Here is a 22,680-nt window from a genome sequence, read left to right on the forward strand (position 1 = left end):
TTACCCCTGCAGACAGCCGCTACCCACAATCCCCCTCTGCATCAGCCGCCCGGCGCATAGAACAGGAGGCTTTCGCACAGATCACTTCACCCCCCGATGCCCTCGCCATAAAGGAGGAAGCTGGGGAAAGAGTGTGTTTGTGTGGAGGTGGTGGTGGTGGTGGTGGTGGAGGCTCTGCAGACAAAGTGGGTTTTAGTCGCACGTGTGCATGAAAACACACAATAAATACACGCATGCACACGCAAAAACTGCACGACACGTGCTGCTTCGTGTGTGTGAGTGCTCATATGTTCACGCACGCTGAAACACTTTTTAAAGTTTACTTTTTCAGTTGATGGAGGCGACACGCTCACACACGAAATATGACCAGAGGGCCTCCTACACTGTAAAAAATTACAGTTTTTAAATGGTTTTTAACTGCAACGTTTTGAAGTGTTAGTCTACAGATTTTTATGGTTTTGTTAAATTACAAATAATAAATAGTAAAATCACAAAAAAATAATAATTTACATATTAAGGGTTAAAAAAAAACTTAAAATAAAAAATGCATTTGTTTTATAGATTTTTTTTCAAAATTTTTTCTAAGATTCTGTAAATTACAGATTTAGAAATAGATAAATGAATGTTAACGATTTTCCCTGTTTTGTTAAATTACCTATAAATATTAAAATCACTAAAAAAAGAAACAAACTGTAAATATCATCCACATCACAAATCAGAATTTTACAAATGGTAGTTTGTTCTTTTATGGTTGATTATAAAAAATACACTATTTTTACAGTCTGTAAATGAGGCAAAATATAGTTATTTTACAGATATTTGCTATTATTTTATTTTTGTTTTTTAATTTTAATGTTTGGATTTAAAAGTTTTGCATTTTTTAAATTGTTATTTTTTCAGATTTTTTTTCCCATTTTGGTAAATCACAAATCATATCTAGTAAAATTACAGAAAAAATGTATTATTTACATATTGATTGATTTTTTAGAAAATGGAAATAGCCTCCACATCAAAAATCTGTACTTTTAAAAATAGTAATTGATTCTTATAAAAGGTGAATGTGAAATTACACTGTTCTACTGTATTTAAATCAGCTAAAAATATCATTGTTTCCCAGATTTTGTCATTACTTTGAATGTTTTGGAATGCTACCTGCCGTTTTTTGAAGTATATTTTTGCTGCTAGATTTTTACTGTTGTTCCGTGGATTTTATTTTCAAGCATAATTTAAATACTTACGCTGTTATAAACTTTTCTTTAACATGATTAGAAGACTTGGCAGCTGTGGTCACCAGTATTTTACCGTCAACAAATGGTTCTTTGAGGAACCTTTAGGTTTTCGTGAAACTAAACCTTGCTCTTCTCTGGCATCACTACAAGTCCACACAAGTATATATTTAGAGAACACAACACAAGACATGTTGTCACAGGAGCAACTGAATATCATTCAAGAACAAGCTGGAAAATAGTTCCTTTAAGAACCTGTTTTGCTATTTATGGTGCAAATGAAGCCAGTCTGATGAATCTTTAAGGTACATTTGAGGGTCTTTTGTTTGGTTTTTTAAAAGAAAATCTAACTTTTAAGCTTAACAATTACTTAAGTGATTATCAGTGTAGAATCAGGACGTTCCCTAAAGAACTATCATTAAAATAACACGTCAAAGAACCCATTTTTGCTAAAGTTCTTTGGAGCATAGTTTACGGTGTCTAAAGGAGGCGCTTTTTGATGTCTTTTTAAAGCACCTTTGGGATTTTCTCTTGGAGAATTTCTTCCTAAAAGGCTCTTTGTGGAACTAAAAATGTTTGTATTTCTACGGCATCACAGCTAAAAGCCACCTTTCCACGGGGCAGCTGACACGAGGGCGAGCCGTGGAACCTCCCTGCGGATCCGCATGACGAGGATCTGACGGCGTCTTTGTGGCTCTGATCAGTGTTTAGCTTTGAAAAAAGAAACGCTAAATAAGACGAGAGACATCAAACTAAAGGAGGCAGCGAGAAAGCGAGAGAAGAGAGTGTGTGTGTGTGTGTGGCGCTCCATCCATCTTGTGTGAGTATGGAGCTGGTTCCTGGCACTCTATCCATCAATGAGCGCAACATTAACTCTCTGGATCAGAACCAACATCCCCAGATCTCTTCCCCATCTCTCTTCCCCTCCCCTCGCTCTGCTCAGCACACTGCATTAGTATTCCACCGCCATCCGTGGAAAACCTGCACCTCTACCTTCCTCTCATCCCAAAAAAAACAAACAAAAAAAAAACAACCCTCCCACTCAGCCACGAGGTATTTTTATATGTTTGCTTTTGCCTCTTTGCACCGGCTAACCTCCTCGAGCGCCTGCGATGCTCAGCTCGTCTCCGTTCACCTCCTCTTTTTCCTCCTCTCCAGATCTGCTCTCTGCTGAGCTGCCTGATCCTCTCCTCTCTTTGTCTCCCTCCCAGTTGGTGTTAATAATTTAACTACTGAGCTGCTGCAGAGCTGGCTGCCGTCCAGGCCTCAGATTGGCACTGTCTGTCTATTTATGACACTGTGTGGCGGCGCACATGTGTGGGATGTGCAAGAGTGAGAGGAGGATTGTGTGTTTTTGTGTGTGTGTGGGTGAAGACGTGCACGAGTTTCCCTATTAGACTTGAGCCAATAGCAAATTAGCCTCCAAAGACACGAGACTGTCACCTAAATTGAAGTTAGGAAGAGATGCGTTACCAAAAACCTGATTCTGCCTCCAGAGTGGATTATTTAACGTTTGTGTGGGACACTCAGTCCGCAGCCAATTACAATAAATCTTATTGTGTTCAGAGCTGAATGTGCACCGGACCCGCAGGTTATGTTCACTGTGAGGAGTAGGTGTGATGTTATTTTTTGCTCAGACCCCTCAGCAGCACACTCTGAATGCATCGACACAAGACACACAATCTACTTTACTGATTTAGATGAACTATTTAAGTTTAAAGTTGACACTATAATGTTGTTACCAGCATCAGCTAAATTCTGCATCTAATAAAAACTCAATTTTCTGCATCAGATTATTAGTTTTCAAGCTAATTGTTGCTCTAGAAATATGTGAGAAAATATTAAAATATTGAATAAAAAGGCCACAACAGCCTGTGATTTTCCAGCTGCTGCCATTTTCTGAGAAATAATCTCAATAATTGCATTGATATGAAACAGATCTACTGATTCAGATGAACTATTTAAGTTTACGGTTTACATTATAATGTCGTTAATTGCATCAACTTCACATCGTGTGTGATTTAAACCCATATTTCTGCTTTAGTTGATTATTTCTCAGGCTGAACGGCTAATCGATGTTTTATAAAATGTATGAAAACGCTGAAAAAAACACCCATGACAGCTTTTCTGTTGTGATTTTGTTGTGTTTTATGACCAAAAGTCCAAGATAATCAGTTTACAGTGATATAAAACGGAGAAAAGCAGAACAGCTGTGTGGAAACTGGTGGATTTTAACCATTTTGGTTTGATGGAAGACGTAAAGACTCAATTTAAATATCAAATGTTAGAGTTTTGTATGTTAAAAAAATAGTTAGTGGTGTAATTTAGTGGTGGAAGAAGTACTGACATCCTGACGTAAAAGTACAAACACCACACAGCAAAAGTCCCGCACAAGAAATGTTACTTAAGTAAGGCATGAAAGTTAATTATTAGTTTTCATATAGGAGCATACAGATTGTTATCACTGAGGCACTAATGCAAAAGCAGGATTTTAATGTGAAGGCGGAGCTCGTTTTGGCCTGAAAAACGCAAATAATGACTATTTTCAGTATCGATTCATGTGCAGATTAGTTTCTCCATTCATCAACTGATCTGTTGGTCTGTAGAAATTCAGAAACTAGTAAGAAACGCCACGACGAGTGCTCTCAAAACATAGTGGTTGCAGATTTTTACTGCGCTGACTAGTTGATCAATCAAATGGGAGATTTGACTGTTTCTGGGTTCAATCTGTAAAACAAGACAAACAGGTCCAAACTCCTGCATGTGAGGCAAGAAAAGGCAAATGTAAAGAGTAAATATGGTTTAAATTTTGCTTCAAAGTATGATGTGAATGACTGAAAATGTTCCCTGAGTGCAGCGACCTCCTTCAAATAAAGCCAAGCGCTCGTTTTTTCCTCAGTGCTGGTTTTAGTAGTCGTCGTTAAAAGCCTGAAGATGACAAGTGTTTTGCTTTGTGACATTTCAGCTTCACCTCTTTGCTTTTAATTACAAATTCTGTTGCATCAAACCTGGAGAACAAGAAAGAAAAGAGGTTGGAAAACTTACGTCAGGGTCAAAATATGTGACTAGAGTCCTGCTTTCTGTGTTTTGTTTTCAGAAATTTGTAAAGTAGCTGCCAGGTGGAAAGAGTGAAGTAAAAAGGACATCATCAGAGATGTGGTGGAGCAGAAGAAGAAAGCTGCATGACAAGAAAAGTACAAGATTTGTATCTAAGTAAATGTACTTAGTTCCATTCTACAGCTGAATTCACTGCATGCTTTTGGTTGAGATGTAATCAGAGTTATGTCCTTTTCTCTTCTCTACTCCTTATCCTTACAGATAAAGCGGAATCAGGGGACTCTTGGTGAATTAACAAATCATTTTGTAAGAACTAAAACAGCCAAAAGACACTAAGAAGCTACACAGGATGTTGTTCTTTCTCAAACTACGTTAAAAATGGCACCAATTTTTACCAATTCACATGAAATCTTGCCGTCACAAATAATGAAAAAGGATGGAAAGAGCATAAATGCATAACTATGGAAGTGTCAAAATCCCACAGAAGGTTTTAAGGTCTAATTTTTTTGCTTCAGGATTTGGAAGATCCAAAAACCCGCACTCCAGAGACACGTGAAGGCCGAACAAGGGGGGAGAAAGGTTTTCATCAGGTCTCCTGGGCGGGAAAAAAAACCCCTCTGAATGAGGATAAAGCAGAGAGAAGGAGGAGATCGGTGACTTTTAAAGACTGAAATGTCACTAAGAAGCTTGCAGATGTGCAAAATGTCAAAAGGCAAAAGACACAGATGTCAAAAGCGAACGAGCAGGAATGCAATTTAAATCTTTTTTTAATTGTCTCCAATCACGTTAAAAACAATAAAAACTATTTTCATTGAAGACGCTTCACTCTAACAACAAATTTTCCAAACTCCTCTCGTTACCTGAAAACACTCGACACACTACGGATTCAGCAGAACTGGGAAAAAAAAAAAAAAAGGTGACATTTCCGAAGCAAGTGTGTGACACGGTGTGAATGTCGATGCCACCTCCTACACCTCTCACCCTCCTACAATCCGGCCCACCGCAGATCTCTGCAGCTCACGACATTCATTTATTCATCGGCGCCATCGTCAATCATGATCAGGAGCAGCAGTCGCTCGTCATGTGCTGCAATGGAACACATTCAGAAGTGTGCTGCACACACTTGTTCAAATCACGAGAATTGGAGACTGTTTTTTTTCTGTTTTCTTTTTTAAAAGCAAAATTGTTCTTTTTGTTTTTTTAGACTTTGCTTGATTTAATTTGCACCTTCACACTCGATTCTAACCTCTGGTGCCAAAAGTCTGCTTCCCCTTGCCGCAGCATCGAGGCCTTCGCAGTGAAAATTAAGTCTTCAAGTTAATTTACTCCAACCTGGATTTAGTTTTAAGTTGTCTGTCTCTAAGTGTAGCCCTGTGATAGACTGGTGACCTGTCCAGGGTGTCCCCTGCCTTCACCCTAAGTCAGCGGGGAAGACTCCAGCCCCCCATGACCCTAGTGAGGATTAAGCGGTGTATAGATGATGGATGGATGGATGCTGAAATTTGGGTTTCAGCTACCCACAGTATTTGGTCAACTTAATTACCTTTCAGACTGTAGTTGCGACAACTTGTAGAGGAATTAGCTTCTCCTCTACAATCGAAAGTGTTTTAAAATACTCTTTAGGACAAAGATAAGCTTTTACTGGAAATCCTACAGTTTAAGCTATCAAGCCAGTTTAATTAATTTACTGCAACTGCACTTCAGTTTTAATTCAAAAACGCAGAAATTTGAGTTGAAATTACACATGATATTAAGTTGATGCAACATTATTATTATGCCAAACAAGGTGGTTCAGTGGTTAGCACCGTTGCCTCGCAGCAAGAAGGTCGTCGGTTTGCGTCCTGGTGAGGACACCTAGGATCTTTCTGCGTGGAGTTTGCATGTTCTCCCCGTGCAGCGTGGGTTCTCTCCGGGTTCTCCGGCTTCCTCCCACACAGTCCAAAACATTTTGAGTTTTAATTGGTGATTCTAAATGATGTGAGGTTGATGCAACATTAGTATGTCAACGCGATTCATTAAAATAATGTTTGCAACAAGTCTTTATAACCCAATGAAAGAAAAAAACTTATCATGCAACTGTAATTAAGTGGCAATAACAGTTCTGCTGAAATATTTTTTAGAGTGTAGTTATGACAACTTCTTCTAAAATCATGTCGAACCAACGAGCTAAACTGAGTTAGCAGAATTAGCTTTTCCTCTACAATCAACAGCAATTTTTTGATTGAAATCCTGAACACGAGGTGAAGAAAAATCAAGTTATCAAGCTAATTTAATTCATTTATTCCAACTTAAACTTAGCTTTAAATCAATTAAGACAGAAATTTATATAGGTTGGTTGTTGCAAGTCAACCTATGGAAACGATGTTTATTTACACCTTCACACTTGATTTTAACTTCCGGTGTCGCATCTCTGCCTCCCCTGCGAGGCTGATGTGCTGGAATATCCGCAGCATGGAGGCCTTTGCAGGGATTCATAGTAAACAGACATATGCGAGGCCGCCCACCGCTCCACCTTCTCTAAATTTGATATCTCATAAGGGCCTTTCACACTTGTCGGGAAACATAAACACACCACGAGCGGCTGCGTGCACACGGAACCTGCACTGTCATTAATTTCAGAGATGGAGGGAGGTCAGCGTACCAGACGGTGTTTGTGTGTCTGTGTGCAAGCATGTGTGCAGGCTCGCATGTATGTTGCGGTGGGGGTGGAAAACACGCATGTGCGCACACAAACGTGCACCAGCACCGGTGTTGACAGGTGGCTGTGGTAAAGAGGTGGTCCCTGAGCTGGGGTCTGCCTGTCTCTGGCTGAGAGAGAGAGGAATAAAAAGCTCCCAGCAGCTGTCGCCCTAATTCCTCTAACACGGTGCTTGTGCTCTGATTAGAAAACAGATCTGGCCTCTAATTTACTCCTGACACCAACTAATGCTCTATATCTCAATCCGCTCCGTCCCCAGCTCGCCACTGGCCCGCCTGGCCGGACACACCGGCCTCGGAAAGGTAGGAAAAGGTAGACGAAGCGGCGTCCTCGCCTCCACTGAGACTCACCGCATTGTTCTTCTCCTCGAGCAGCGAAACAACAAAAGCAGCTCTGACTGAAGAATGAGGTGCAGAATCCCTGCATGCAAACCAATTTGGTACAGAAAATGCAAACTGCACAAATAATGTGAATTTTGCAGAAAAATTATTCAAAAATGTTCCAGGAGGGATGTAAAGCTTGCAAAGATGCCGAGATTGCATACAGACGGACAGCAGCTCCTGAAGATGTCAAAATATTTAACAGCATTTCATTGAGTTGATTAGTTGTTTAATTAAATGTAAGATTGGACTGTTGTTCTTTTCAAGCAACAAAACAACAAAATCGGGTCTCAGGTAACAGTGAGAGGCAAAATCCCTGCATCTAGGTCAGTATGCTTCAGAAATGTGAACGCAAACTGCAAAAATAATCTGAATTTTGTGGAAAAATATGACATGAATGACTCAAAATGTTCCCACAGTGCAGCAAAATCTCCAAAATAAAGCTTGTGGCACAGGCATGCATTGATTTTTCTCTCTTTTAAAAACCCCCAAGATGTCAAATTATTCAACAGCATTTCAGCTTCAGCTTTTGTTTTAATGACAGCTTCTATAGCATCAAACATGCATGACAGAATCGTAAACCGATTTGCAATCAAAAACTGCAAAAATAATCAGAAATTTGCAGGAAAATGTGACCTAAATGATTCCAAAGTGTTCCCAGAGTGCAGTAAAGTGTGCAAAGGTTGCACACAGGATGACAGCAGCTCCTGCAGACGTCAGATTATTCAGCAGCATCTCAGCTTGTTTTTTTTCAAATCTATAATTTCTATGGCATCAAATCTGCACGACGGAAGCCAAAAAGAGAGTGACGAGGATTCACGTCAGAGCAATATGTGGCTCTTGTCCAATTTATTCCAATTTGTGAATCAGAAAAAAACGCAGCCTCAAGAAGATGGAGAGACGCGCAGGTAGAAAACACACATAAAGCACCGTCCTCATCTCGACGCATCACTGAGATCCACTGCGTTGGTCGTCACTTCAAGCAACAAAACAACAAAACCAGGTCTGCAAACTGCTAAAATAATCTGATGACGTGAATGACTCAGAATGTTCCCAGAGTGCAGCAACATCTTTAAAATAAAGGTTGCAAAGGTGCACATATTTTAGCTCACACATGATTTTTCTCTCTTCTAAAAACCCCAAGATGCCAAATTATTTCCCACCATTTCAGCCTGACTTCTCGTTTTTAATTAAAGTGTCTATTACGTCAAACCTGCATGACAGAAGCCAAAAAGAGAGCTGAAGAGGTTTTACGTCAGAGCAATGCAAAACACGTGGCTCCTGTCCAATTTATTCCAACTTGCAGGTCAAACAATTTGTCACTGCTGCCGATGATCTTTTTTCATTCTGCTGCCAAAACTGACATCTTCTGCCTGAATGTTAACAAGCTTTGAGGGCTCAGGGGGTATATTTAAGTGCAGGAAAATATGTAAAGAATATTTATAATATTAAATAATAAGAAAAGCCAAGCAGCATAAATATTTGATGTGTAAAATTGTGCTTGTGTGTTTTTGGTATTTCGACCTCTGACGCACAAATCATGATGCACGAATGCTCATTTATTCAAATAAAAGAACATGAGATGAAGTCACACACTTCTAAAAGCAAATGTTTGGGCTCAACAACAACCCAAAAAAAATCTACTAATAATGACAAATTATTGCAACAGTTTGCACTAAAGTTTGGAGTTATGACAACTTCTAATAAATTATGTTCAACCAACAAACTATATGGAGTTCCTCTTCAACCAATGGCATTTCAAATGAACAAATACTTAATCATTGGTAGCATAAATAACGCTTATAAGGTCCTGAACATTTTTCCACAACTTGAATTTACTTTTAAATCACATAAGGCATGATGTTGAGTGTGAATTACCCATAATGTTTAAATTTTGTAATTACTGAATTACTTTTCAGAGTTCAGTTACGAGTGTTTGCAACTTAAACAGTTTATATAAATCAATAAATTCAATTTTTTATCTTTTTGAGAATTGAGTGGCAGTAATAAGTCCACTAAAGTACTTCTCAGAATGCTGTTTTGATGATCGCTCATGAAGTTTTTGCTCAACCAACAAACTAAATTGAGTTAGCAGACTTAGATATTTTAAATTACTTAATAATAGGGAGCATAAAGTTAAGTTTTTACGTTTTTGGACTGGATTTGAAACTGAAGGAGATGAAAAATCACATTTCCAAGCCAGTTTAATTCATTTAATACAACTTAAATTTAGTTTTAAATCAATTAACGAAAGAAATTTGAGTTTAAACTTCACAAAACATTCAAGTTGGTGTAATTATCAGCAACACTACGTGAACACATCTCATCAGAATAATGTCTGCAACTTAAAATGAGTACATTTGGGCCACTGTTTCCAGTGCCATCCATCCAGCCTGTGAGTAGGGGTCACTGCCAAGGAGGCGTTTCAAAATAAACTGACCGTCTTTTAAAGAGACGAAGTGAGAAAGACACAGTTACCGAGATTCTTGTCGAGGAGTTTGACTGAGTGCGTGACAGAATGTAAAGTTGAGGTCTGACGCCAGCAGAGGAGGAGGAGGAGGAGGATGATGATGAGGAGGACCGGCGGGGCGTCCTGGTGTCCGGGTGCCGTGGCGGGTTCGTCCCAGCAGGGGGCAGAGGTGCGATGCAGGCGGTGGGAGGTGACAGCTCGGTGTCACACTGCAACCAGGGTGTCACCTCACCAGGCTGCAGAGAAGAAGAGGAGACGAGGGAAAAAGGAGAGAGTGGACGAAAAAAGGTGAGAGATCTGCTGCAGTCTGTGTTTGTTCCACTGTGAGTGTGTCTCTGTGAGGGCTTCGAGGTCTAATCTGTCAGTGTTTTTTTACTGCAACATCTGTGGCTGGACGGAGGAGAACTCAGAGATGTGGTCTGTGCAGGACGATCTGCTGATAATGCCACAAAAAAAAAGTACATTTGGAAAAACCTGGAATCAACATGAACAACGTTTTGTCCAAACAGGTGTCACCAATACTGGAAATAAAGGTGATTCTGCACACGATGTTCCTACTGACAGCTTTAATGTGTTTCCATATCTGTTTATTTTTGTACATTTTGGATGAAATATCTACAATTATATACAATATAAAGCTTTGGCTTGTTTAAGTGTCCTGACTGCACGGCACAACACACACTCTGTACATATTTTACTGTCTATATTTTTTTACAGGATTTGCATTTGCAAAGATGTTTCCCCATGCTGAATGTATCCTCCAACAACTTTGCTGACAACTTGCTCCTCTGATTAACGCTTTTGGCATCCTGATATTATGCATTTTGCACATTTCACGTCTTGCATTTTAGGCTTGTCGTAATTTTCAGGCCTTGCAATAATGATAAAATGGTCAAATATCACAGTTGATTTTAAAGAATTTTCAAAACAGACATGTAGAATAAAATGATTTTGATAAAATAGCACAATTTTAAGCAAAGATCTGTTTACATTTTCTAACTGACATCACAGATGAATAATGTAAGAACCGTTCAAGGAAAGGTCAGACAATTCTTGGCTCTAGTAAATGGTGCAATTTTTTTACTACAATTTTTACGACGTATATCTCCACATAACTCTGCTCATCAACTCTGGAAAGACACTTCACCGTGCTGAATGTGTCGTCCAACAGCTTTGCTGACCAGTAGCTCCTCTGTTTTTGTACTGGGATAGTGTAGAATTTAAACAGCACAACACTTCTGCCACATTTCATTTCTACTCATTTCAAGCTTTCTGCTTGTCACGTATGATACGTTCGAGGACTGTCCGAAGTTTTAAAATCCAACAAGTTTTTCTGTTTTCACAGTTTCTCGCTCTGAAAAATGGTTGGATTTATACCGATTTTTTAAAAGGCATCACGCATTAAATACTATATAAATATTCTACTATTTGCATTTTCACAACTTCTACAGACTTTACATTTTTCGCACATCAACTACTCAGAGACGTTTCACCGTGCCGAATGTGTCGTCCAACAACTTTGCTGACAACTTGCTCCTCTGTTTTTGTGTCGTGATGTTGTGGAATTTAAACACTTCTGCCACATTCCACGTCATTTCTACTCATTTTAAGCTTTCTGCTCGTCACTTATGATACATTCAAGGACTGTCCAAAGTTTTAAAATCCAACAATTTTTTTCTGTTTTTGCACATCAACTCCTCAGAGATGTTTCACTGTGCTGAACAACTTTGCAGACAACTTGCTCCACTGTGTGCTGTTTTAGTAACATCATGGAATTTAAACATCACGTCACATCTGCCACGTTTCATGTGTCGTTTGTATTTTAAGCTTTTGCGTTTGATTTTATGGCATTAAAACAACGCGTGAAGTGGTTAAAGTTAGGGTAAGAGGCATTAGCTTCAACTACATGGCAAACAATAGTGGAAAAAAAAGCCTTTTCATGATACCAAGCTGGTTTTTGAGCCATACTGCGTTTATTTTATCGATCAAATATGTTCTATTTAGCTCCTAATTTCTCCTACTGTCTCTCAGTGGAAACACTGTCTTCAGTTCAACTCTGAATTCTTAGTTAAGTTGAAGGTTTCTTTTTAGGTTTTAACAGGATCTGGTTTCTCTTTGGAGGAGACATGTAGAAGAAAGTCCTGAGATGTGGTTAATTTTCCTGATGGAACCACACGTCATACATGATGGTGCGTTCAAAGACTGGCACATTTGACTTTATAGCTCTGATAATTTGTGTCATTTAGGTATTTTTGAAAGACAACATTTGTTCTATGTCACTTCTCTAGATTGTTTTCTCCTGACTAGATCCTTGCTTGTGTTGTATCTGCTCTCAGACGTACGTCGCTTTGGATTAAAGCGTCTGATAGATGAAAGAATTGTAGACAACGTGCTCTACAAGTATCATACTTATTTTATTATTTACATTTTCACAATTTTAGGGCATTAAAAAAACACGTGAAATGGTTTTATGTTTTATTTTTGGAGCATTTCTAAATGAGGCCTGTAGAATAAAGTGATTTCTGATTAAATATCACAGTCCTAAACTGAGATTTGGTTCATTTTCATGCCACGTCACAGATGATAAACATCTAATAACTCTCTCTGCTTTTACACTCGTTAGCTCTGATAAATTACATCATTTTGGTGATTTTTAAAAAAGAAAACACGACTTTTAAACCTGCTGCTGACGGGTTTGGGGGGGGTTCAGAGGTTTAAGCCTCAAAGTCAGGATTGAATTCAGGCTTAAAGTTACTGTGATGAGGACGTAACTCCTGAGATGATCTGAGAGATAAGACAACAGGCATCATCTTTATTACCTCTTTGAAAAGCCTAAACGTGTGCGAGTGTGTAGCTTCGCACTCGGCTAGTTTTCTTTGTGTAACTGACTCCGAGTGTGTGTGAGCGCGCCCGTGTGTGTGTGTGTGTGTGTGAAATCCTTTTTATTTCCTCTTTCTTCTCTCTCTGTCCCCTATATCTGTCTCCAGGGACTCACTTGGCATCTCTCCCTACTTTTAATTCTTGCTCCACAAACTGCTGCTGTCTGAACACAAGCTGGCAGCACAGACACACACACACACACACACACACTTTCTTGGTTTCACAAATCCACCAGTGTAACCCCCCCTCCCTCTCCAAAAAAAAAAAAAATTGGCAATGAAAGACACACATGCAACCCGGTTTAAATGCAACGTTTCTCTTTGGCGTCACTGTCATGTGTAATATTGGAGAGGAGCTGGAAAACACACAAGAAGAAGCAATCGGTGACACGAGATCCGCTCAGGAAAACACACATTTCATCAGTGACGGCTGCTGAAAGGCGAAGACGAACCCCTCGAAATCAAGGAAGGAAAATGACGCAAACAAACCCCACGTTTGTTTGCTTATTTCGCTGCTTCTTTGCCGTTCTCCAGCAACAAACACGCACATGACAGGCAAGACGACTTCAAAAAGCAGGAGATAAATAAATTGATAGGGATGAATAAATAAGAAGAGGAAGGAGAGGCAGCAGCAGCAGAGGAAGGAGGCTGGAGGAAGTTAGCAAAAGCCAGATCGATGTGCTGCAGGTGGAGAAGTGGCTGCAGAGTGACTCTAGTCTTTAGAGTTTCCTTACACTCCTCTTCTTCTTTTTTTTTTTTTCTTAATTATTTGGAGAAGGGTGTGAGTGCAAATATGCAAATGAAACGGTTATTATTGCATTGCTCATCAAGCAGCGCGGAGCAGACATTAATAGGCTGATGAATATGCATGTGAATTTGTTAATTAAGTTAATTATTCTGCTGAAAATGCATTCGTCTTCCAAGGACATCTTCCCCAGGATTCCAACCTGCTCCGCTCATTAGTCATGCGATATTTTAACGCCGGGACAAGAGGTAGCGAAGAAGGAGAAGGTGGTGGCGGTGGTTGGCGGGGGGCCGGCGGGGGGCCACCGGGGTTGATGTGTACACAATATAAGGGCATGACGGGCGTCGGGTCCACTTAGGAAACCAGCGCTCGGAGCTTCACAGAGAGATGTAATCGTTCTTCAAAAAAAAAAAAAAGTGGAGGGTCAGTTTGCAGGAGACAAAGCGTCGCCGCAAACCTCCTCGTGGCCAGACGTTCGCTCCGTCTCCCGCCTTTTTTCCCCGTCTTTTCCTCTCCAGTAATTCCCCCTCTTCGCTGCTTTTCCTCTAATTGCTTATTAAAACCCTCTTAAATGAACTTTTTGTGCCAACTTTCCAACACATTAATTAATTGTTGTAGCCAATTAAGTGTCGCTGCGCAAATGAGCTTCAGCACAAATGGTCCTGCAGGGCCCGTCCCCCCTCCCTCACCACCACCACCCACCACCATCACCACCCTCCACCCTCCTCCTCCTCCACCACCACCTCCACCCCGACTGGTTTCCCAGCAGCCCCTTCTGCCCTTAAAGCTGCAGCGTCGCCGCCGCAGACACGCAGAGACAATGCTTTGAATTGAATGGGTAATGAGACCTTGAGAAAACACTTTGGTTTGCAGAAGTGCAGCATCATGCAGAGACGCTGATGTGTCTTTGGCTCAAGTGGAGAAAACTGGGAAAAGGTCAGACAGAGATTAAAAAAAAAAAAAAAAAGTCTCCCTTGAGATTTAAGTATTTTATATTATTGGATATTATTGAAGCAGATGAGAGCAAATACTTCAGCAGATTATGACATTTTCATGACTTGACACAAAGGCAGTGACCGACAACTGAAGAGTTCATTTGCAAAAACTCCATTTTTGTAGTTTTTTAGAAAACTTTTTTGTTGTTTGCTTGAGATGATATCAATCAAACTGGAGTTGAGTGGATTTGACTGAGTAGAAATGACAAAAGTAGAGATAACTGATTGATATTGTCTCAGGTAGACGATGGGAAAGTGGGTTTGTGAAGATGGAGTTATCTATTGTTGCAAATGAACTCAATTATTTTCTCATTTCTATTGTTTTCTCAGTTAATTGATTAGTCGATCCGTTTACAAAGAATTTCCAAGATGACAAACGCTTTGTCCACAACTCAAAAATATCCAGTTCACTGCCATAGAGGAGGACAGAAACCAGAAAATATTCCATTTTCACATTTCTTCATCAAAAAATAACTCAATTATCAAATTAGCTGAAGACTAATTTAATAGTTGACAACTAATTTATTCATCAGTTACCCAAAGTTGCNTATTGAAGCAGATGAGAGCAAATACTTCAGCAGATTATTACATTTTCATGACTTGACACAAGAGTTCATTTGCAAAAACTCCATTTTTGTAGTTTTTCAGAAAACTTTTTTGTTGTTTGCTTGAGATAATATCAATCAAACTGGAGTTGAGTGGATTTGACTCAGTAGAAATGACAAATATAGAGATAACTGACTGATATTGTCTCAGGTAGACGATGGGAACGTGGGTTTGTGAAGATGGAGTTGTCTAGTTTTCAATTATTTTCTCATTTCTATTGTTTTCTCAGTTAATCGATTAGTCGATCCGTTTATAAAGAATTTCCAAGATGACAAATGTTTTGTCGACAACTCAAAAATATCCAGTTCACTGCCATAGAGGAGGAAAGAAACCAGAAAATATTCAACTTTAACATGATGGAATCAGATCATTTTTACATTTCTTCATCAAAAAATAACTCAATTATCAAATTAGCTGACGACTAATTTAATAGTTGACAACTAATTTATTCATCAGTTACCCAAAGTTGCCCTAAAATACCCAAAGATATTCAGTTTACTGTCTTAGAGGAGGGAAAACAAAGAAAATATGGACATTAAAGAAGGCGGAATCAAATCATTTATATCAAGACTTTCATGAATGATGAATCTGTTGATAGTTTCCTTGATTAATCAATTAGTCGTTTGCTCTATAAAAGCCTCACATATGAACATGTTCCCATTTAAGAAGCTGTAACATGGACATTCTTTAAAGTCACAGAGGAGAAAAGACAAAATATAGAAATTTAGGAAGCTGAAAATAGAGAATTTTGACCGTTTTCGTCTTAAAAATGTACAAAAACCGACTAATCAGCTGTCAGAATAGCTGATGATGATCACATGAGCACATCTGTATCATCTGTCTGCTCCCAAAATCCTCCTAAAAACTCTTCGGTTCGTCTCGCTGCCGTTGAGGAATCATGAAATAATGGATGTGTGGCAGCAGTTTGCCCACAAAACTATAAACGGAGAAGAATCGGAGATGGTGTTATGGCATCAATAAAGCAGCAGTAAAGCATATATCACTGCTGGGATAAAGTCAATCCATTTCTGAAATATCACATAAATAAAGATGTAGCCATAAACGAAATGGCTGACATTAAATTTTGTTTGATAGAAGACAAAGGAAGGATCTGATGAAGGCAGCACAATTTGCTCACGACCCAGGTTGCATTCATAATTCAATGTTTTTCTTTCTGGGCTGTGAGGGTGAAGAGGTGTAAATATCTTTTTAGAAACACAACTTTCTGCATGTGTGCGGTGCCATTCAGGTTTTTCTTTGTTAATTATGAGCGTGAGTGTTGGATGTGGGACTGTGGGAGTCCCTGCCTCCCCTCACTGAGTTTACACATAGTCACTGATCAAACAGCCTCAGTCATCAAACTCAACATCAAACCGTCACGAGGCTCCGAGAGACGGCGGCGGCGGCACAGATTCACTCCGCACACAGGAGGGACCGCACACGCCGACAAAGGACAACACGCGTGTTCGCATCGACGTGCACGCGCTCAAAGAATAGCTGAGCGTTTAGAGAAAGAGGTGAATTGTTCTGAGAGATGTTTTACTGATTTATGCGTCAACTTTAACGAGTAAGTGTAATTTTTTTTAAAAAAAGGGAAATTTAGCAGCAAGGAGCCAGAAAAAAAAATTGGTAGTAAACAGGAAAATACTGAAATGTTCACAAACTGTGGTGAAAATAATTAGATTTTTAGCTGATTTGAAAGTAATTTATAGTCACACATTGTAAAAGAACAATTTTGTATTTGTGAAAATATTTTGTTTGTTTTTTTTAAATGTGGAAGCTATTTACATGTTGGGCCTTTTTTTTTTGTAAACTCATAAAACAAAAAAAAAATGTTTTTAAATTATATATATATTTTAAGTAGTTTATCAAAATCAAAAATTGTTAAAACTCAATAAATAAATAACAATAAAAAAACTGTTAAAAAATTATTTACCATTTTTCAATCCCTGGCATACACAGGATTTGCTTTAAAAAAAAACAATATCTGTAAAATAATGATATTTCTTGCTGAATTACATACAGTCAAACAGTGTAATTTTCTGGTCACAAACTCTAAAAGAAGAATACGTAATTTTTTTTATTGATTTTTGATGTGGACGTTATTTCCAGTTTTGACCTTTTTACAGTCAACATGTAAAAATAACATTTTTCTACAATTTTACAAGAGTGTTTCGGAATTTTACAAAACAAAAAATATAAAACAAGAGTTTAAAGAATTATTTATCATTTTTTAAAGCTTGAAATATATATTTATTTGTTTAAAAAAAAAGCAACAAAAAAAATAAAAATGGAACCGAATTAAAAAACAGAAAAAAAAAGAAATTAAGGGCCCAAAATGCAAAAAAAAAAAATAATGATTTGTAAAACTTGTGATTTTTGATGTGGATGTTATGAACTGTTTTGTGTTTGTTTACAGTCAGCAGTTTTTCTTCTGTAATTTTACCAGAAAATGTCTGTAATTTATCAAAATTACTGTAAAATAATAGTTTCATGAGTTACTCACCATTTTTCAATCCTTAATATACATAATTTATGTTTCAGATAATAGCAAATACCTGTCAAATACTAATAGTTGTTGCTAATGTAAATACAGAGTGGGATTTTTTTTTCTTTCTCATGGTCAAACGCTGTAAAAGAACAAGTTGAAGGTACAAATGATGTGGAAAGTAACACATTTGGCCTGGAAATTATGTGATTTCTTTGATTTTGATAGTTATTATCTGTAATTTACCAAAACAGGGAAGTCTGTAAAAATAAGTATAAATTGTTAAAAGAAATTCTTTCATTTTTTTTTTTTTACAGTGTAATTATGTTGCCTCTGCAGAAGCCTGCACTAGTTGCAAATCCCAAAAGCCGTGTTAAATAATTTTTGAGGAAATTAAAATGCAGGATTGCGTTGCTTACTTCGTTCCTGTGGTTGCCCTCTTTGCTTGTCCATCAAGCTTCCCACTTCACCTAGCTGCTTCTTCCTTTCTTTTCCTCTCTTTCTTGCATCCTGAGTTTGCTGCCAAATTAAAATGTAGCACAAGTTGAGACAGACTGACGCGCCAGGCCTTTTAGATTTAGATTCCTACATCGGTCCCTGTGGCAAGTTGGTGAGGAAAAAATGATAATAAGAAAGTTTTAGCTGCAGCAAAGGTCACGACTTTAACCCACACACACACACAAAAAAAACAAAATAAACCGCGATTGGCTGCTGTAAAAAAAAAAAAGTGGCATTTTGCATTTTTGTCTAGCAGCTGGTCCGCATTTAAGCAGAAGGATGCTCACTCCTAAGTGCTCTTTGTTGCCGTTTGGGGTCCAAGCAGATGTGTGATGCGAGGGATGCTATTTGTTCAAGGTTGCCAGATTTGACATAGTGGACAAAGGCTGGGCTATCACACTGCTGATATGATGATAAAGTGTGCTGGATTGCAAATTTGCACTTTGCAGGGAGGAAGAGACAAAAAAAATAAATAAAAAAAACCCAAACACATGAATACAATTTGGCTTTAAACGGACTGTCAGTCACTTCACTATCCGTCTGGACGTCCACCAGAATCACTGCAGCTGACAGCGAAAAGTGCCGGCATCCAAAATAGAGGCTCCATTTTGAATGCCGCCGCCGTCGCCTGTCTCTGCCATGGCGGCTACGTGCTTCAGACTGGCAACATGGCACATTTATGGGCATTCCCCATAAGGTGCCTTTCTGATTGATGGTGCGCCTCCCTCTCGTCACTGCTCGCTCCTGATTTATTCGTCTGGTCTCTGTGACTTGGCACCGACGCTGCCCACCACTTCTCCTGAGGAAACTCCCCGCGGGCACATTCACTATTATTTGGAGTCCCGACGGGCGAAAGCATCAGACGGAAACATGCGAGCGCACACACACTGGGCCGGTGCTAGAGGGCAGGTGAGCCTCCCACTGCCTCCACTCTGAAAGGATCCTCACCCAGAGGGCTCAGCTGCTCGCTGGGCCAGAGGGGTAAGCGGCTCTGTAAGGCTGCCAAGTGAGGAGCTGGTCCTGGGTATGCATGAAGCCAATCCAGCACACACACACACACATACACGCACAAAAAAACACACTCAGCCAGTCCTGCATGAAACCTCGCAAGCGTCTGCCAACGTACAGTTTATGATCCTTGTCTGCCTGTCAGGATCTTCATAAAGAGATCAGCCGAAGTGGTGAAGGAATAAACATATAAAGAAGATTTATGCACAGGGAGCACTTCATATCGGTGTGCGACTGGGCCAGAATGAGGCACGACAGAAGTTGGTGCATCCCCCTGAAATATCACTGAGATGTCCTATTCTCTCAATAACTGCATTGTTTCTAAGTTGTAAAGTATTTGCTCTTATCAACAATCAAAAGCAAAACGCTTTAGAAAGATTATATTGAAAATAGAGGTCCCAAAGAAGCCTGTCTGGGATTTCCAATCAGTCTGACTGCATGGAAATGGTTAGAAAATGAGCAGCAGAACTTTATCAGTTTTAAACCTATGGGCCATGTCTGTCTGCATGTCTGCAGTATTTGCTCTTATGGACGACCACAAACCAATACTTTAGAGAGATTATATGGAAGATTCAGGTCCCAAATTAGAAACTTAAAAAGGGAACTCCTATAAATTAAACTGAGTCCACCTGTGATTCTAAATAAGTCAAAGTGCATTAACATGGTTCTAAAATGAGCTACAAACAGGTTAATGTTATGTATCTGTCTGCAAAGAATGGTAAGAAAAAAATCTCAAGATGGAAAAGGACACAGGAAAATCAGTGGAAACAGAGTGTCAGCAGTAATCAGGAGGTTCAGAAGGAGCCATAGTACCACTGATCAGAGCTGCAGTGGTCGTCCAGCTAAAATAACGCCACCGACAGCGAACTACTTTCATGATCCAACTCTGAAAACCAGCTGCTTCAGACTTGGCACCAGGGCTTGTTATTGGAAATCAGACACACACCGCTATGGAGGGAGTTCCCTTTCTTACTGCTCATTACAAAACGTCAACATGAAACTTTTCTTTTAAAAAAAATAACCTGATAATTGTTGGGAACTCATTCTTTGGTCAGACAAGTCAAAGATAAGCTACAGTCCAGCATGTTTGGTGTGATCAGGACTAACACAGTGAATGCATCGTCCTGACAGTGAAGCACGGAGGTTACAGATGCACCATGACTGTCTGTGGACGAACCAAAACACTGGCAGATAAGACGACCCCCAGTCTGCAGAAGCATGAAGAGGAGGAATATTCCAGCACGAAAACCATCCGAAGCACAAGAAAAGTGGAAAGGTCACGGAACACCTTTGAGGTATTTTTAAAGCGAGAGGTGGAGCAACACGAGCCCTGCAGCAAAAGAGCAGCCGGGAGAAGGATGAATGACAGAACATCCCTGCAGACATTTGGTATCCTCGATGCTGAGGAGAACCGAACGCGTCATCAAAAACTAAAGGTTAACGGAATCTCAGTGACTATTGTTGCATCCTGGATGTTTAATAGTCAAACTACAGCTTAGAGATAATGCAGTTTCTGTGAGCTGATGCAATTTTTGATTGATTCGTATACTGTACTTTACAGATCTGTCTGTGTCCAGGAGGATGTTTATTAAACCTACTGTGCTTTATAAATTAAACTGCACTAACCTGTAGCCATTTAAATCTTTATTTTATTGTCTATTTTATGTCTAAACTTAAAGCTACAGCTCCAGGCACGATAATAAGCAGATTACTGTGTGTCTGGTAAAAGCACATTTTGCAGATTTTGCCAAAACACTGGCAAAAAATTCATAAAATTCCAAAAAAAGACAAATAATTTTGGATGCTATAAAAAGGATTAATCAGCAGCTAACAAACATTCTCGTCAAATCGTTTTAAGATGTAATTCTGCATGATTTCTTATTCTTTAGCTGATTTTATGCGTGTTTTTTGCTCATTTTATTGGTGTCCTTGTGTGATCAGTGGCTTTATTCACTTGATGTGTTTTCAGTCAAAGCAGCCTGAGATGTCAGATCATAAAAATCATTTGCATCCGGGTGCATGACTCCATCCACGCTGCAGGTTTCAACTTCCACTCTCGGCGGAGGCCCCGACCTGACTTTGAGTTAATGCTCACCATCTAGTGGCCGCTTCGCACAGAAACATCCAGAAAACGGGAGGAGAGACAAATTCAGCTGGTCGCATAACTTCCTTTAATCAACTGAACCAAGAAAACACATTTTTACAAAATGCTTACAGACACCATCTTCTCCTCCCCCCCCCAATTTTTTTTTTCTCTTTTTCCAAAGCAAAAAAAAAAAAATGGAAACAGAACAACTGACCACTATTTTTTTTTTTTAAGCATGTTTTCTTTATGTAGAAAATAACCGCACCAAAAAAAAAAGAGGAAGAAAAAGAAAAAAAGCTTTTGCTGCAAAAGTTGGCAGGGGGAGGGAGACATTTTAGACGAGGCGTTCAAAGCCCATTGGGAAAAGCTGGAAAAGTCAGTGTTTGTGTGTGATTCTAGTTTTATATCTCACCTAGCGGGATAGCGTGTGTGTTATGGAGCAGTCCGGCATATTGTGGTGGTTTAAATCGTTGCATGAGCACTACAGGTTTAGGATTGTTACGACACAATGGTGTTTTTTTTTTTTTTCACAGTTGAGTTTAGTTGATGGGAGGCAGAATTTCAGAGCTTTGAGTGAAATAAAACAAAAACAGGTGTGCGCAGGTGCCATCCAGAGCGAACACTTTACCGAGATCATTGGGGGGGGGGGTCACAACGGAGGCACGAGGCTGAAAACACGGGGCGCTAAAACATGTGAGGTTCGACAGAAAACTTCCTCCTTCGTTCTCCAAAGAAACGGGCACTGCAGTGGACGTGACAATCGTTTTGATTGTGGGCGAAACAAGGAGCTGCTTTTGAAGCCGAGCTGGAAGCTACACTTCATTCAAGTCCCTTCAGCGTAGAGGAAAGATATCTGCAGGTGGATTGTTTAAGACTCTCCCACCACCATCACCACCATCACCACCACCAACACATGTTCAGAGGGCAGAGACGTTCCCGACCGTACCTGAAAAATCTCTTTCAATCAGACATTCATTTTCAAAATCTTTGATGCACTACCTGCTCATGGTCCAGTGAGACATACTCTGTAGGTGCCCCTCTGCTTTCTCCCTGCAGGCCAGGATCGCTGTCCCATGATACCCGGTGTCTGCCTTGGGGGTGGGGTCAGCGGGCGGCTCCGTGGGAAAAGCGGAGGTCCTGGTCTTTGGGGAACTGGGCCGCGGCGGTGGGAGCCTCAGCCGCGGCCGGGGGTTTGGGCGGAGAGTCTGCGACCCAGGGCGGAGGAGGCTGCCCGCGGGCCGGGGCGTCCACCGCCGGAGAGGGGTCTTTGCTGCGCTGCGAGGCCCCGGCGTCCGAGTCCTGCTGGGAGATGAGCTGCAGCAAGGCGGCGGCCACGGCGGGGCTGATGTCCTGGCTGGGCTGCGTCTCCGAGGCGGCCTGCTGGGAGTTCCCGAGGAGGACGGCTGACGGAGGAGGACCGGGAGGAGAAGGTGGACGCTGGTCTGCGGGTGGAGGCGCCTGGTTGGACCCGAGCTGCTTCCTTTTGGACACTGCGCCATCTGAAGGGGCCAAACGGGACAAAAAAAACACAACATTAGGTATCA

General features: G+C 40.1%; 1 long non-coding RNA gene across 1 annotated transcript; it reads right to left on the minus strand.

The window, feature by feature from the left end:
- Positions 1 to 9,560: 9,560 nt before the first annotated feature.
- On the minus strand, positions 9,561 to 22,219 carry LOC103366502 (uncharacterized). The gene is made up of 2 exons (XR_520669.1): positions 22,136 to 22,219; positions 9,561 to 10,067 (listed from the first exon to the last, which is right to left on the minus strand). It is a non-coding gene; the product is annotated as an uncharacterized LOC103366502 (long non-coding RNA).
- Positions 22,220 to 22,680: the final 461 nt, after the last annotated feature.

Source organism: Stegastes partitus, unplaced genomic scaffold (genome assembly GCF_000690725.1).
Source record: "Stegastes partitus isolate 25-593 unplaced genomic scaffold, Stegastes_partitus-1.0.2 Scaffold950, whole genome shotgun sequence".
In the NCBI taxonomy this organism is placed as follows: Eukaryota; Metazoa; Chordata; class Actinopteri; family Pomacentridae; genus Stegastes; species Stegastes partitus.